Consider the following 11,818-nt stretch of genomic DNA (forward strand, 5'->3'; position numbering starts at 1 on the left):
TGTTCTGTTGTCTGCAAACTACAGCTAATATAATTACAGCATACGCTTTGTTTTGGGTGTTGGACATCTTAACCTTGTATTGTCAACTGATAGTTTTTGTCAGTATTATTGATGGTAGGGGGCTGCTTCAGTGTACTGAAGATTTGGAAGACTAGTATCATCAATGAACAAATGTGATTTTGCGCTCTCAGCGCTCTCCAGCGGCTGTTGCGGCTTTATTTGGCTCGCAAACTATACAGTTGGTTCATGAAAATGAACACCCATGGAATTCCTACGTGAGCTCTATTAAAATGAATATTTCCTTTCTTGAACACATGCTAATCATGTGGTTCTGTCTGTGGTATACACGAATAAAAACTTCAGTATCTATAAACATGTAATAACACAAAAATAAAGAAGATACATGTCCACTCAGGAACGACATAAGCTTATAAAAGTTCACAAAATCGAACAAACTCGCTCCTGGGAGAGAGTTTATATTCACATAACATCAAATATCACAGAAATTATTTCTATTAATTTCATAGGAACCTCCCACAACCTTCAGAAAACGCTAAGGTGGCAAAAAATGGGTAGGCCTACAGCAGGACGCCTCAACCAACTAAGCTATGTTGAAACTGAGTTTCCATTGGCCTCGTATTTTATATTATAATCCGATCTTCTAAGGAATTCAACCGACGAAATGTTATTGGCATTTATTTACAGTATAACAAATCTGAATAAGAACGACATGTTTTCATGAATGTTCAGTTGATCGTTGCCTTGACGGTTTAATCTCATAACATGCGAGTTATAATGCGAAAATAACTAAATAAGAAAATTCTTTAACCACCAATATGACGTTTCCCGTCATTTTATTTCAACAAATCGTGCCAATAATGATTTGTTCTGCAGACGTATTGGTGGTTAGAAATAGCATATATTCGTACTGAGTGACGTGTATCATACTGTAACATCCATTGAACATGGGCGTTTACTGAACATGACAAATACAGTATACATCTTGCTTCCTGCTTGTGAAGTATAGATAGTTTTGCTTCTACGCTCGGTAGCATCACTGAATAGATTCTGTTCTGTGAAAGCACGTTGCCGAAATATTGCAGGACCTATTGTCTTTTACACTTGACGAACTGGTGTTGAGTAGATTTCACACTACTTTTTGCGGTCGTGACGTCATTAGTGGGCTTTCGACTAACGACCTTTCTGAGTACGTGTGAACTACGCTGTCGCCACGGAAAACGTATATATCTTTCCACAAGTTATGCCTGTGGATACAACTTTTCCTGCAAACATCACAGAATTCTAGATATTTGATCCAGGACTGAACCGTGTGAACCAAACCTGTGTAATGTGTACACAAAATGCCGTCCCTATATGAAAATAGAATACTCATTGGCTGATTGTAACCTCTATCGTCATTTACTAACTGGGATAAGAAGCAAATATCTTTAGAATGAAATGTATATTAGGTCGGGGAAATAAGCACTCATGTGAACGACCCCCGTGTGTGTGTGTGCCCCAGTACGATGTTTCAAAGCAGTGGCGCAAGGAAATATTTCACAAACACGTCACCCTTATCATTAAGTGTCAGTTATAACGTAGCAACGATTAAAGGCTTGAAAAAAATTATGATAATCGCGACTTGAGATATAACACGTGTGATTAAAGGCCGATTCACTGTGGCCATCATGCCACATCCCATCAAAACATTCTGCGATGTATTTAAAATGGCAGCATCCATAGCGGCAATCCTGTCATGTCACATCACATTACGGCACCTTCAGCGTTTATCAGGAAGAAAGTTTTGATGACTGATGTCAATCCACATGTTGTTGACCATGTGACCCCCAACCTCATTTCTTCCCAGTCATTTGCACATTTCCATGTTTAATTTCATCGCAGTTTTCATGAATGATATCAGTTGTTAGTTGTTCGCTATTTGTTATAAATTGTTTCGTTTAGTTCTTTATTTTGTTAACATTTATAATGAACGACGAAAGATTAACTGAAGTAGAGAGGCAGCAGTCCAAATTGTATGACATGAGCCTACTACATTCATGAAGCGGGTTTTTATGCATCCCAGTACCGCATTTAATATTTTACAATGAAATGGACTGCAATAAGGCTGCAAAGTGAAGTGAAAAAAGCACTGTGGATAGAATCATATTGATTAGTAACTGTAATTTACTTGTATGTTGTCAGGAATTTGTAACGTTTGATAAAGAAACCTTCAAACACTACAACAGTTGACGTCCTGTTTTTGTCTAGCGCCACCACTGATTGAACCACTTATTCACCACTTATGCTTGCATAATGTTTCAAACCAATGCAGAGAGCTACTCAACAATAAATAATCCTGCCACAAACTCATATTTAAACAAACAACTCTAATACATTTCTTGATGTATGCTTCACAAAATATCATCTCGGCTTTTTACCTATATGAATTTTTGAAAGATTACGTCATAGGTAATATCAGCCACTGTGTCTGCTTCAGTTGATAGTACTAACAACGCATCTTTCTTGCCTCATCGTATTTCACAAATAGGTGCTAATCAGTTTTAACTTTGAGAAGCTCCTCTGGGCTGAAGCTTTACTGATCAGAACTGTGAGCATGTTTATGATGGTTTTGTAAACATCAGGATATACTTCTCCCAATTAATTTTCTAAAATGTACTGAATAATTAGTTTTGAGTTTTTGATTGAGCCCACTAGACTCGATTTTAAAAGGCTGTATGTCGCTATTTTCGCCTTCTGAAAGTATTGTACATAAATTATGAGAGTGCTTGAGAAGGTCTTCCTTGGATAAACATTTCAAATAAATCGGCACTTTGGGTCGATATTCAGTGTCGACTATTAAAGCATATATCATTGTGGTAAAAAATATAACCCTGCAGTGCATTTCAACAGATTGTAGAGGTTCATTAATTTGTTTATAACCGAACATTCGTTTTTTTTCTGTGCTATTCTTTTTTTAAATCGAAACTTAATTTCATAACTACTTTTTTCTACTAACAATCTAGCTTCAGCAACGCTTGTTTCAAATCCTGTATTGCGAAATTCTCGAATCCAGTCACAAAATGAACGTAAAGTATCAACGGCGACTTTCAAATTCATTTGAACCTATTGACGTAGTTTACTTATACTGTTCACAGATAGTAAAGTTTCATACCACGCGTGCAGTGCAACAATAAACTCAAAAGTTAACATATCGTTCAAGACTACTTCACTACCCCCAAGAGTTTCGGAATCGTTAGTGATATTTTACAGGTCATTCACTTTTACTACTCCGATTCTATTTCCCATGATTTTTCAGACAGAGGCTTTAATACAGAGTTTAATTTAGTTTTTATATGATTCCAACGCACTTGACTTTGTAAAGAACACACTTGACTTTGTAAAGAACACACAAACATTGACGACGTCAAAATTGTTTTGGCTATTGTAGAAGTAATAGCTACATCTATTAAAAAGCTAAGCCAAACAATGGCATCGACACTGTGTGAAGAATGCTGGTTGGTTAATATTGAGTACTCTCGTTCTAATACCTTCATTAATGCCACCCATATTGGCGCCATTATCGTATCGCTGTCCTCGTCGGTTCTGGATATCTAGGTAATTATTTTCTAGTTTCTTTGAAACGGCATTTGTTAAATACTGTCTCATTGTTTCTGCGACAGCAATAAATCCAATGAAACGTTGCTCTATCTCTCCAGTTAGAGACTAGCAAAATCTTAATATTATTGGCATTTGTTCCACACGGTTCACACCGCTAGCACAATCGACCATGAAAGCACAACATTTTCTTGCTTGACACTCTTTGTAATTCACTTTCGATGTCGTGGCTCAGATAATATTGACACAGTCCATTTTCATTAATATGTCGCAAATGCTCTTTTAGTGATAGATCATATTTGGATAACAATTAAAAAAGGCCTATAAAATTTCCACGGTTTGCACTATCGTTAAGGTGAAGGGATTCTCGATGAGTGCTAAACGCCAGATTCTGTGAGGCAAAGTAGTTGATAATATCGATGAATCTTTCAAACAAGTTATACCAATACTTTTGTAATTCCATAATCAGTCTCTCGCTATACTTATTTAGTATTTATCTGGATCTGATGCACTTACAGAATCCCATCCATTTAATCATGCACTCCACATGTCTTTGTTGTCTTTTCAAAATCCTACTCAGATCTTTCCAATCACAACATCCTTTTACTACCTGTCTGAAAATGTGAAAAAAGTCTACATGGAAAGCAATATACTTTATCTTGGTGTATGGAGTAAGGTAAACATCTGTGACGTTGGTTTTCTCCGTCACTCAATTTTCTAACGGGTGTCTGAGAAGTAAGGAATTTTGCGCCATTTTGTCATATGACGGTTGGCAGCCGTGGTTTTCTCATGTTTGTTATATGGGATCATTCCTATAGCTTTTGTGAGGTGAGTATTGATGTCTGGTGTTGATTTTCATCATGAAACAGATAAAAGCTTTGAAACGTATTCAAGTGATAAAAAGTTATTACAAAAACAGTGAAAGTCCCACAGCGACCATTCGTGAGTTGCGTGTGACACTCGAACGTAATGCTGCTTCAACCGAATCATCAGTTTGGAAGTCGATCTGGAAGTCTGAGACCACGGGTTCTGTGAAGGAAACAGGACGACCGCATTCTGTTCGATTGCAAGAAAACATTGCTGTGTGTATGACAATGTGACAATAAGCCCCAAAAAATCGGTTCTCCGACGAGTTCGACAATTGAATTCATCATCAAGTTCACTGCATTAAATCCTTTCGAACGATTTGAAAATGCATGTGTACAAGATTCAACTTCACAAGAGTTGAAGCCTGCAGATCATGGTAAGAGACATTGATTTGCTCAATGGGTATTTGCTCGATAAGGGGAGAACAAGAACTTCACAAAAAGAACAATTTTCTCAGATGAGGTTTACTTCTACCTTAGTGTGTACATCAGTAACCAGTACTTCAGAATTTAGGGTAACGAAAATCTGCAAGGGACTATGGAAGACGAGATGCATCCACACGCACCACTGTGTGGTGTGGGTTCTGGGCAGGAGTGATCGGCCTGTACTTTTTTTAAAATGGCGAGGAAGCTGCCATCTCTGTGAATGACTATTACCGAAACACGCTTTCTGATTGGTTTTCCCCCATTAATGATAAAAATGACGATTTTTGGTTTCAAGAAGATGGTGCGACATGTCACACATACCGTGCAATAATCCCTTTAAGCTGCACATATACCAACAGTTAAATGGAAACAGTTTCCAAACTCGGGTATTGTTCTGCAGAAAACTCATAAATAAAGAATCAGTAAATTCAGATTTCATCAGGCAGATTTTATGGGGAAATGAATGCTATTTCACCAATGACGCCTCTATCAGTAGACACAATTTACACATGTCAGTAGACACAATCTACATTGCTGGGCAGCTGCAAATCCTCCCTGGTTATGACCACATCACATGCAAGCACATTGGGCTGTTGATGCATGGTGCAGCATTTTATGAGACCACCTGATTGTTATTTATTCGGATCACAGACTAACTGGTCAGCTGTATTTCCAGTTCCTACAGAATAAGCAGAGTCTGAGACATATTCTGGAAGACATTCCATTTCAGTCCGTAGTAGGGCATTGGTTTCTGCATGATGGTGCATCACTACATTATTGTAAAGCAGTTAAGATCTCAACAATGTGTGCCCTGAACAGTCGATAGGTCATGGTGGTTGAATCTGATGGCATGTGAGATCGCCTGATTCTCACGCCCTTGGATTTTTTCTTATGGGGTTATAATCAAAGCCAAGGTTTACTAAATGGAATCGGAAAATCCAAATGTGTTAAAGGAAAAAATACGTTATGCTTGTGCCTTAGTATCTGCAGAAATGTAGTTATCAATGCTGATACTGAGAGATATCTACATCAACACATCCAACAAGGCGGACATGCATTTGAACATTTGTCTTATGAATAATACAATTAGAAGGATCTGTCAGTCTGTAACATGTTTAAAGGAGCATCATTTATAATATTCATTGTTCCTTATTGCAATCAAAGATATGATAGCAGTTATGTAATACAGCCAATTGTGAAGCATGAATTGGTGCATTATGTCTTGTTAATAAATTAGCTGATATGCTTTGAAACAGATAATTAATATGCTTTGGCCCTTGTGTGTTTTGTTGGTCAGGGACAATCATTCTACACAGACACCTTTCTCAAGCCCAGGAATCGAACCCGGCACCCGTCCTGCAGCAAGCAAATTTTCTAGCGAAGAGCTATAGGATCAGTTGTAACTGTAAAGTGTTTGTTTTTCACGCACTGGTCTTATGTATCAAATGCTACACGAATTTCGATCAAACAAAATAAATTACAAGAAGCTACTGCACTTTTAAAAATCACAATGAGTGACGTCCCATTCTGTAGAAACAGGCTCAACTCAGGTTTGGTTGGCACGCTGGTGATAAACTACAACCTCACACGGAACTGTCATAGATCACAGTGGTCACCACGCACTGCGTGAACACAACTCTAGTTAGTGACAGTAGTAACTTGGATTGACTGAATGTCTCCTCAACCCAAGGTAACTTGGCTTAGTAACTCAAGTTGACCCATCTCTATGTTTAACTCATCTATCAAATATAGAAGCTAAGGAATACTACAGGTAAAGTAAATTTGCCCTACAATGTCACCAGCATATAACAGTACATTAATATACTATTTATTCTTGTTTATATGAATCCCTTCTGGCACTCATTCTTTACATTTTCAGATGGTGTCATCTACATAAATATTAAAAAGAGTAGCCAATAAAGAACACCTTTGTCTCGCACATTGGTTTATTAAAATCTTTTCCCCTTCTTTTGAGTCTTCATTCTACTGACTGGTTTGATGCAGCCTACGATGACTTATACTCCTGTTACGACCTCTGCATCTCAGAGTAGCACTTGCAACTTACATCCTCAGTTATTTGCTAGATGTATTCCAATCTCTGTCTTCCTCTACAGTTTTTACCCTTTACTGCTGCCTCAAGTATCATGGGACTTATTCTGTGGTGTCTTAGCAGATGTCCTGCCATCCTGTCTCTTCTTCTTGTCAGCATTTACCACATATTCCTTTTCTCACCAATTCTCTGGAGAACCTCCTCATTCCTTACCTTATCAGTCCCCCAATTTTCAACATTTTTCTGCACCACCACGTCTCAGATAGTTCTAATCTGTTTTGTTCTGGCTATCCAACAGTCCATGTCTCACTACCATACAATGCTGTTCTCCAAATGAACATTCTAAGAAATTGATTCCTCATATTAAAGCCTTTGTCTGAAACTAATAGACTTCTCTTGGCCAGGAATGCCCTTTTTGCCAGTGCTAGTCTGCTTTTTGCATCCTCTTTGCTCCATCTGTCATGGTAAGTTTGCTGTCTGGGCAGTAGAATTCCTTAACTTCATCTACTTCATGAACACCAATCTTGGTATTACGTTTCTCACTGTCCTCATTTCTGTTGCTTCTCATTAGTTTCCTCTTTTTTGATTTACTCTCAATTGATTTCCTTTACACATTAGACTGTTCATTCCATTCAACAGATCCTGTAACACTTCTTCACAAGAACAGCAATGTCATCAGCGAATCTTATCATTGAATCTGTTCACCTTGAATTCCAATTCCACTCTTCAACCTTTGTTTTACCTGTCATGTAAATATTATAGTTACAGGGGATATAAATATAGATTTATTAACAAATGATGTCAGCACCAAAAAGTTACATCGTCTGTGTGATGAATTTAAACTGACCCCACTCATTCAGGAACCCACTACAGAAATTGGCAATAGTAAAACATGTCTTGACGACATAAGAACAAACATGATCCACCTATCCCTCAGTGCAACAGTTTTAAAACTAGCCATCTCAGATCACCATGCAGTACAGCTTAAATCGGAGCTCCATGAGGCCCCCACTGTCACCACAAAGCAACAGTTTGTAACTAAAAGAATAATGTATAATGACAACATAAAGACTAAACTGCATGCCAGCACAAATAAAATGGTTTGAAAATAATAGCTTTTCATATGATACCTTTGCTGCTGACTTCTATTACTGCTTTGATACCACATGCCCAGTTGTAATCACAAAAATGAAACAAACAAAAAATATAAACAAAAATATTTGGGTAGATAGTAATGTCACTGAAGTGAGGGAAGAATTAAAAGTACTCCACAGGGCAATGCTGAATAATAGAGAGATTTCTGAGCTAGAGGAAGCCTTCAAAATATATCAAGCACACTATAAGGACTTACTCACACAGACCAGGAGCAACTATGTTGCAAATAAGCTTCAAAACTCACACAATTTAACTCAGCAGTTACATTGTGTGAGTTTTGAAGCAGTCATAAACAATTTTAGAACCTGCAATGGCAAATCCTGTATGAACTTTACTATTAACCACAATGGCATGCTCATAAAAGACCAACTGGAAATAGCAAATATTTTTAATGAATATTTTTCTTCCATAGGGGAAGCCATAAATGACAAACATAAAAACATGCACTACAAAAGGTAATACATGTGACCATAGTATATATCTAGCCCCCACAAACTGTGCAGAAATAATGGGCATAATTAGCTCTCTAAAACCCTCTAATTCAGCTGGGCATGGATGGCCTAAATACTAATGTTTTAAAAGCCTGTAGTCAAAATGTCTCTGTACCTCTGTCTGTAGCAGTCAACAATATAATAGAATCAGGCACCTTTCCAGACAAACTAAAAATAGCACAGGTAACACCCATTTTTAAGAAAGGTGACAACAACAAAATAGAAAACTACACACCAGTCTCAATCCTTCCTGTCTTTTCCAAAATAATTGAGAAAGTTGTATACAACAGGATTATAAACTTTCTTAACAAACACAACCTGATGTTCGAAAATCAAAATGGATTCCTAAAAGGTAAATCAACTAGCACTGCAGCTGCTCAACTAATTGAAGAGGTGTTAGGGGGTACTGAAAGCAAGGAACATGTGGCAGGTGTATACCTAGAGCTGGAAAAAGCCTTTGATTGTGTGAATGTTGACATCCTATTAGACAAACTATGGAACATGGGCATTAGAGGCGATGCTTATGACCTAATAAAGTGTTATATGAGAAATAGAAAATAGTTTGTTCTACTTAAAACGGAAAGTGGTGTCTACAAATCAGAGATCACTTGCATAAAATATGGCGTGCCCCAGGGCTCAGTGTTGGGCCCCCTTCTGTTCTTGATCTATGTAAATGATATTAAATACTGTACTATAAATTCCAAAATTGTTCTGTATGCCGACGACACGTCCACTGTATGTAAAAAGGAATCATGTAATGAACTAGAGGCCGAGTGCAATAATGTGACAAAAGAAATTGTTCAGTTTTTTAATGAAAGCCACTTAAATGTAAGCACCAGTAAAACATGTTTGATGGAGTTTAACAAAAGCAGTTTGAATAATGAAATTAAATTATACATGGGCAACGAATTGGTAAAGAAAGAGTCTAGTGTAAAATTCCTTGGAATAACAATCCAAAGCGACCTGAAATGGGACACACATATTGACTCCCTAGCAACTAAGTTGTCAAAAAGTATATTTGCAATCAGTACTATTAGCAAGTTCTGTAGAGAAACCATAGTCCTAAAGACTGCATACCATGCTCTTTTCTCCTCTCACTTGAACTACGGTATTGAAATTTGGGGGGCAACAACCAAAGCTAATCTAGATAAGCTACTCATTCTTCAAAAAAGGGGTGTGAGAATAATCTGTGGAGCAAAATATAGGGAATCTTGTTGCAACTTGTTTCCAAAAACAGAGGTGTTAACTGTTATAAACACACACATTCTAAAAACCATATTGCTTGTGAAAAGACTGCACCCAAACACTTATTCACATTTACACCAGTACAATACTAGAAATAAAGAAAGATTTTACATTGGCAGCCACAGAACAGCACTTTACGAAAAGGGGCCTCAGTCGGAGGTATAAAATTAGCTAATGCACTGCCTAGTGCAGTCATGGCTCTTCCTACAATTAAACTGAAACATCAGCTTAAGAAATTTTTAGTAAAACACCCTTTCTACACATTAGAAAAGTACCATACTTATAGGAAGAACAAGAAAAGCTTTGTGAAATTATGTGAATAGAAATCAGTAAACATCTTATTGTAATTTTGTTGTAAATTAATGACGTATTCAGAAGAATGTGTCTTGTGTATTGTACAAATAACTTTAATCATTACTGTTTCTTTGTACATGTGCAGTTTACCATTCGATGTTGAATAAAGCTATTATTATTATTATTGCTTTTTTGATGTATAGGTTGAACATTACGGGCGGAAGACTACATCCCTGTCTTACACCCTTTTTAATCCAAGCACCTTGTTCTTGGTCTTCCACTCTTTATTGTTCCCTATTCTATTCTAGTCCTTCTTAGCTCTTGTATGTATCGTATATTGCTCATCTTTCCGTATAGCTTAAACCTATTTTTTTCACAATTTCGAAAACCTTCCAACATTTTACATTATTGAATACTTTTTCCATGTCAGCAGATCCTATGAATGTGTCTCGATTTTTCTTTAGTCTTGTTTCCAGAACAGCCTCTCTGGTGCCTTTACCTTTTCTAAAGCCAAACTGATCATCATCTAAGAAATCCTCAATGTTCTTCTGTATATTATTCTTGTCAGAAACTTCGATGTGCGAGCTGTTAACCTGATTGTGCAGTAATTCTTGCACTTGTCGGCTCTTGCAATCTTTGGAACTGTCTGGATGATGTTTTTGTGAAAGTTTGATGGTATAACGCCAGATTCATACATTCTATACACCAGTGTGGATAGTCATTTTGTTGCCATTTCCCCCAATGATTTTAGAAATTCTGATGGAATATTATCTATCTCTTCTGCCTTATTCGATCTTAAGTCTTCCAAAGCTCTTTTAAATTCTGATTCTAATACTGGATCCCCTACCTCTTTTATATCAACTTCTGTTTTTTCTTCTACCATGTCATCTCCTTTCCACCTATCCACTATCTCCTCTGCATTTAGCAGTGTTCCCATTGAAATTTTAATGTTACCACCCTTGCTTTTAATTTCACCGAAGACTGTTTTGACTTTTCTATATGTTGAGTCAGTCCTTCCAACAATGATTTCTTTTTTCGATATCTTCACATTTTTCATGCTGCCATTTCGCCTTAGCTGCTCTGGACTTCCTATTTATTTCATTCTTAAGTAACTTGTATTTCTGTATTCCTGAATTTCCCTGAACAGTTGCATACTTCATTCTTTCAGTGGTTAACTGAAGTATGTCTTTTTTTACCCATGGTTTCTTCACAGTTGCCCTCTTTGTACCTTTTTTTCCAACTTCTGTGATTGCCTTTTTTTTTTAGATATATGCAGTCCTCTTCAACTGAACTGTCTACTGAGCTATTCCTTATCACATTATCTGCAGCATTGTAGAGCTCCAAGCATACCTCTTCATGTCTCAGTATTTCTGTATCCCACTCCATTGTGCATTGATTCTTCCTGACTAACCTCTCAAGGTTCAGCCTACTCTTCTTCACTACTGAATTGTGATCTCAGTCTATATCTTATCCCAGATATGACTTACAATCCAGTACCTCATTTCGGAATCTCTCCCTGACCATGATGTAATCTAATTGAAGTCCTTTTTGAAATATATCTCCTTTTGTGATTCTTGAACAGAGTATTCGCTATTACTGGCTGAAATTTATTGCAGAACTCAATCAGTCTTTCTACTCTATCATTCCTAGTACCAAGCCCATATTCTCTGGTAGCC

Source organism: Schistocerca americana, chromosome 3 (genome assembly GCF_021461395.2).
Source record: "Schistocerca americana isolate TAMUIC-IGC-003095 chromosome 3, iqSchAmer2.1, whole genome shotgun sequence".
NCBI classification, from domain to species: domain Eukaryota; kingdom Metazoa; phylum Arthropoda; class Insecta; order Orthoptera; family Acrididae; genus Schistocerca; species Schistocerca americana.